Source organism: Denticeps clupeoides, chromosome 2 (assembly GCF_900700375.1).
Source record: "Denticeps clupeoides chromosome 2, fDenClu1.1, whole genome shotgun sequence".
Lineage (NCBI taxonomy): Eukaryota > Metazoa > Chordata > Actinopteri > Clupeiformes > Denticipitidae > Denticeps > Denticeps clupeoides.
The window spans coordinates 9,237,479-9,243,919 of NC_041708.1; the positions used below are offsets into that span (position 1 = coordinate 9,237,479).

Below are 6,441 nucleotides of genomic sequence, written 5' to 3' on the forward strand. Positions count from 1 at the left end.
TAATGCTCAGGCCAGGTGCTCTGAGCAGATGAATCATTAACAATTAACCAATCCAATGGCTCCCCAGAGAGAGAGCTTTGTTTTAACAGGAGCAACATCACCTAAAGTAGCCCCGGCCTGATGCTACAGTAAACAATTACAACCTCCCTGCTAATGAAGGTACGGCTCTATGCTCACCGCGCCTCGGGAAACTCACCAGAGGTGGAAATTTCCGATTAGTGACCCTCACATGTCCTTGCACAGCACTGAGTGTTGGTGTAATAGGTGACTTTCCGAATGCATGTTTGTGTGTAGAGGTATGTGCTACCTTCAATAAGTTGTGTTATTCCCTCCTAGGTCTTTTCTTCCATAATTTGATTCTTTATGCAGTAAACCCAAACCAAAGACCCAAACCAGCACAATCACATCTATATGGTGACTGTCCATAGCCAAATGTGGCCATGGTGTTCAAGATAGGCTCAGCTGATGACTTACTAATGATCAAAGAATGAGGAAGGCTGGCCAGCCGGGGGCATCTCAGATTTCCATGACAGAGATATACAGGAAGAGTGGCTACCCACAGTCACCCTGATGCTGTACATACAGAAAGGGTTACATGAACAGAGAAACACCAATGCGCTTCCATCTGAGCCAATTTCATTGTTTTCACAAAAGGCAAGAACAATCAGGATCAGTCCATCCACCCGGACACCAGAAGCAGTTAAAAGTCTGAAACTAAACTATCTGTCATGGCCAACACACCTCCAAGCCACCAGAGAGCACCAGACCAGCCAGGGAGACAATGACCCAGATGCGGAAAAGCGTGCAGCTTTCGAGTATAAAAGTCAGGTGACCCCGAGGAGACGCCACCCGCTCTTTGAATGAGATTCTTCACCAGAGACACTAGCTCACTTACCCACGGCCAAATAATTCGACCCATGAACTACGACCTTCGCCTACTTCGAGAATTGCCTGTGTCACGTCCATGCGGGCATGACGCGGCGGGTGAACGGAGAGGAGGACGAAGAGTGACGAGGAACGAAGAATGAAGGACGCTTTCACCTGACATCACAAAACCGGGGTTTAATTAGTGAAGAAGAATTAGTGAAGACAGTGGAGACATCCGAGAAGTAGACACTGGTGAACACGGAACATAACTTTAAAGACCTGACAGCGAACAGAAACGAACAGGGCAGCTTTATACAATTAACACAGGTGAAAACGATTAGGGAACATTACACATGACAACAATGAAACTCCGGTCCGGATCCTGTTCCGGACCGGAGTAACCCCATTTCGGACCGGATCCTGACAGCCTGACCCCATTGAAGCCATGACGGAACTCCAAATTGAACTTCCTGGCCACGACTGTGCCTGACCTTGAGACTGCCTGCCCCTAGTGTTAAGATGTGAATCCATGCTCCCCTACCTTCCTGCCGCCAAAGACGTCTTCCCGTCCAGTCCATGCTCCCGGACTGTCCTGAAACCCGACGTCTTCCGGTTCTCCACTTCCCCGGTACTTCCCAGAGATCCAGAACTCACTCCCCGCCGCACTGCGGCACGTCCACGGTGCGTCCACGGCTTCCTCGCCGTCCTCACTCCCCACCAGTCTCCCCCTCACAGACCAAACGCCTCCGGTCCTCCTCCCCAGCTCGTCCAGTTCCCTCTCCCTGTACGACGGCTTGTCCCCCCAGCTCACAGTATGTCCGCAAGTGCGTCACTGACACTAACTTGTCCTCATAAAAGCCTCTTATCTGATAGATCCAAATTCAACCAAATTCAAAACAAATTGCCTCTATTCTGTCTGCAGGTCTAGATCCATCCTGATTCCATACAGACTCCAACCAGAAGAACCAGAAGTGGAGGGGAAGCTCTAATTGAGCTATATGATGCTTGCCATCATTGCATGTTTGGTCTTTGAATAAATCTACTGTTACTTATGGCCAAATCTGACCTTGGCATCAACTTGTAACAGCACCAACATCAATAATAGCAGATATGTGAAATTTAAAAGACAGGAAATAGGTATTAACAGGGAAATTAGCTACTTAGAATGAAAACATTTAACATTTATTTCTTATATAGCCCATAATCACATACAGTATCTCTCAATGGGCTATGACAGGGCCTACAGTTGACACATTTGACCCTTCTGCACACAAGGAAAACTCCAGTAAAAAACTCCAGGAAAGAGAAAAAAGGAAGAAACCTTGTGAAGAAGTGATAAAGACAGGGACGCCCTTCCAGGGTAGAGTGAGCCTGCAATTGGTCTCAGTGCAGGGTTGGTGATGATTGGTCCAAGAAAAGTCCAAACTGCACTATATAGCATCTGTCCATGTTTGGAGGTACTGAACAGGCCAGAGTAGGTTTCAGTCCAGTGTTATGGTGTACATTGAAAGTGAAAGTGAAGTAATTGTCATTGTGAAACACTGCAGCACAGCACATGGTGACACAACAAAATGTGTCTTCTGCTTTTAACCATCACCCTTGGTGAGCAGTGGGCAGCCATGACAGGCGCATAGGGAGCAGTGTGTGGGGACGATGCTTTTGCTCAATGGCACCTCAGTGGCACCTTGGTGGATCAGGATTCGAACCAGCAACCTTCTAATTATGGGGCCGCTTCCACCGCTAGGCCACCACTGCCCCATTGCGTGTCCATCATAATGTTACTGGTCCATTTGAAGATCCCTGAAGCTTGAGCTGTTACGATGGTGCTGGGTATGGTGACCCTCTGGTACGTTTCGTGCTGAGTCGTCTCATCAGCAGTTCATTGCTAGGGACTAGGATTCATCTAGTGGTCTCTTCAATATCATGAAAAAGGTCATTTGTTTTCATATTTTAATTACAAAAGATCAACCATCAATCTTTCATCCTCAACTCAGTGCTGACCATATGGCAGACAATAAAACAATACCGCATTTTCCATATTGTCAGGAAAATATTGGGCTAATACAGTATTTATGGGACATTTGGGAACAAATGACAATATGAAATAGACAGGCTAATGACAATGCTGTTACACACACATTTCAGCCCTGTTTTATCTCATTTAGCTAAACTTCAGGCCGACCTGTTTATGTGCCAAATCCACTTTCCCATTCTGCACTCCGGTCGTCGCTCTCTCTCTCTCTCTCTCTTGCGCAAAACGCTAAGAACAGAGGAGCCAAGGAACCATTTACCACGGAAGACGATTTCCCCTTCATTAAAAATGGAGCCGGCAGCAGAGCAGAGGCAGCACCGGGGTACACCGTTGGGGTGACGGGTTGGGGGTTGGATTTCGGGGCTGTTCAGTAATGAGCTGTCTGCAGACAGAGGCAGGAAGCTGCAACGTGCTGCCGTTTGTTTCTGATCAGGACCAGCGCAGGAACTGGGCATGAGAAGTCAGCTCAGGACTGAGAGTAAAAAAGAACGTCTTCTGCTCCCTGTGAGGTCTTTTAATGATGCCCCAAGAGAGCAGAGGGTGTTTTAAAATTCAGCTGATGACCCCAAGTCTGGTAAACTCATGCCCAATATTTACAGCAGCAGTTTTGTATTTTAACGTGTGTTTGTAGCAAGATGACAGCTTTGTCTGACAGGTTCCGCTATAATAAGATGAAGTGACACTTAATCCATCCCAGGTTGTGTAACATACAAAGGGATTGTCCTCAAGCATCTGTCTCATTGTCAAACCCTGGAGCATTTCCTGAAATCTATCGAAATCCTTTATTCTCTGCTAATCTCCAGTTCAGGCCTCGAAAATGCTGTTTGATAAACCATGATCTGTTTATATAATGCTTTAAAGGCTAGTTCCTAAAAAATGAACAGAAATTCATGCAAACTGTGTGGGTGCTGAGTCACAAACATCATGTCTTGTTACTCCGCCCATATGAACCTTTTGACTGATTTGTTCACCTGTGTTTGCTTGTATATAAGCCTGCCTAGTGCGACTCGTCCATGCGATGTCTGTTGTCCATGCCTGTGCTGAATGCTGTTTGTGGCAGTGTGATTTAGGGCCCTATTTTCAAACTGCCGCTAAGTGCAGCACTACGGACATGTCCCTGGACATGTCTTTTTCCCTGGACATGTCCTCTTTTTGAGACCTGGAATATGTGTCCGACTGGGTCCGGGTTTTTGAGCTGATGGAACATTTGACATCTCACATTTGTTCACTTCCACTTGCACTAGAGGATTGGTCTCCCACCCGCTAATGCTACGCTAAGATGTCTTCTTTTTACAAGCTTGATATAAATAAATAAAACATGAAAGAAAGAAAGAATGGTCTTTAATGATGTGTGTGCACGTGACTCAATTACTGGCATGGGTTTAAATCATCCAGAGTGATGAAGTAGCACAATTCCCTCTCTGACCTTTGACCCGGATAGCATCTTAACAACAAAGGATAACAAAGCACCTCGCATGCAAAATAAGTAAGCATATACCATGCAGGACATGTTCAGATCTGTAAAGTTCAATACTGGAGAGATTTTGTTCTGCGACATAATAGGTCAAGGAAGAAGTGCAACACAACGCAACCAGTTGATTTCACTCCAATGTATGCATTCATGGACAAAGACAGCTGTCCTGCTTAATGGCCAAATCGAGCTATCAGCACAAAAAAAACTTAGCGTTGCCTCATTTTCTGCAGAAAAACAAAGTACAACTACCATAAGTTACCAGTGGTATTATAACATACACCTTGCATTATGATTCATACTATTCATACTACTTTAAGCGTCAAAAGACTCAATCAGCCACAGATTTCAATGATCCCACTCAATGCCTGTATTCTTCACCCTCCACTTAGAGACCCTGAGATTCTGGTGTCTTCCTCAATCAGCAGCGCCTCAGACGAATAAATATAACAGCATTTTCATATATAACGTGTATGGGATGATGAGGATGTGTTCATCACAACATGGAAAAGTAAGTGTACGTTTTCTTATTGAATTTGTTGCTATTGGAGGTACAGCGGGTAGCGTTGTGGCCTCGTCCCCCGAGTCTTTGTTTGTGTGGAGAAGCCCAGATCTGGAACTGAGATTTATTGGGTCAAAAAAAAATAAAGTAAATAAATGGCTTTTGAACTGCAAGATAATAAAACACCCTTGCTGCCAATTGTCTGTTCTAGTGGTGCATCACGTTCCGATTCAAAGGAATCGCACAACAGGAGAAGATAATGGCATGTTTTCACCGCTTTCTTCTTGTCTAACAAACACTACGCTACATACAAACAGCCAGTTCTCTTCAGAAAGGCTGAAATAAAAGCTTTTATCCTAAGATCAATAATAATAAACTGGGTCAGACAAAGAAAGCTTTGACTGCTTTAATGTGGGGGGACACGTTCACAAAAAAAAAAGAGCATGAAAGAGGCGTACACAAAAATGGAGAGCGATAATGCGCGGACCCCCGAGAGTACTTATCTGAGGGCGGCTAATTTGACACGAAACCAGACGCTGCGGTGAAACGCTCAGTGAAAGTAACGGTAAAACAAAAGGGGATTTCTGGGCCCCTTTTTAATTAGTCATGACACGAAACAATGCTAAATGCCAGAAGATAATCGGGATAATTCCCCTTGGGTCACCCATCTGAAGTCTCTTACCCAAATTCTCTTACCTGTAATTCCGTGGTGCAGAATTATAGCCCGTATCTGTAGCTTTAAATGCTAATGAGGAGGAGAGAGGCGGGACGAGGAGGAGAGCGGCCTATAGAAGTGAGCTGGCATTCACAAAAATGTTTGGCGCAGACGAAAATTTTTTTCTTTGTGACGACATAAGGGGCCAAAGCACTCTTCACACGTATCGCCCTTTCTGGCCAATGCAGGACCATAGACAGGCCAGTGGAACTCGTATTAATGTTAAATATTCTCACAAGGTGAAATTTTCATGTCAAGGGACCTTTAAACTAATTTATAAGGTCCGAAACCCCCCAAAATAGGCTTTGGCAACAGCGTTTGCCCACAGAAAATAATACTGATCAGCCAGAACCACTGACATGCCACTGGAGGCCCACTGCTGAGCAACGCATTTATTATGCAAAGGGTGGAGTGAGAAAATCGATATCTATTGATTGGCAAGTGCAGACAATACTCAGGGCCCAAGTTTAGGAATATAACAGTTACCCGTGTAAAAGCTGACAGATATCTCTTCATCGTGGCTATCCAATTCCGGGATTTTAATCCCACCTGGCTCCGAGTTTCAGGAGATGTGCAAAGCATTTCACAGGAATATTGAATTCGCAGCATGGGGTGAGATCACAAAATCCGAGAAGTTGGCCAACATGACCCGGCACGACATCAATAAAGCTGTGGCCTGTATGTACAATCGAAGGGTTAATGTGTTTCAGGAATCAGACGGTGCAGGGGATGACATATGAAAACATGATATATGACGCTTTTCCACACAAGGTGTGAAGGAGGGCTATTGAACTGGGAAACGGTCCGGTTGTTAGTGTTGTACATGTGACCCTCCCCTGACAAAAGTCAGCTTC

General features: G+C 45.2%; 1 protein-coding gene across 2 annotated transcripts in view; it reads right to left on the reverse strand.

The window, feature by feature from the left end:
- LOC114784956 (testican-2) overlaps window positions 1-6,441 on the reverse strand; it is a 45,509-nt gene that overhangs the window by 26,638 nt on the left and 12,430 nt on the right. The gene's annotated exons all lie outside the window — the stretch shown is intronic.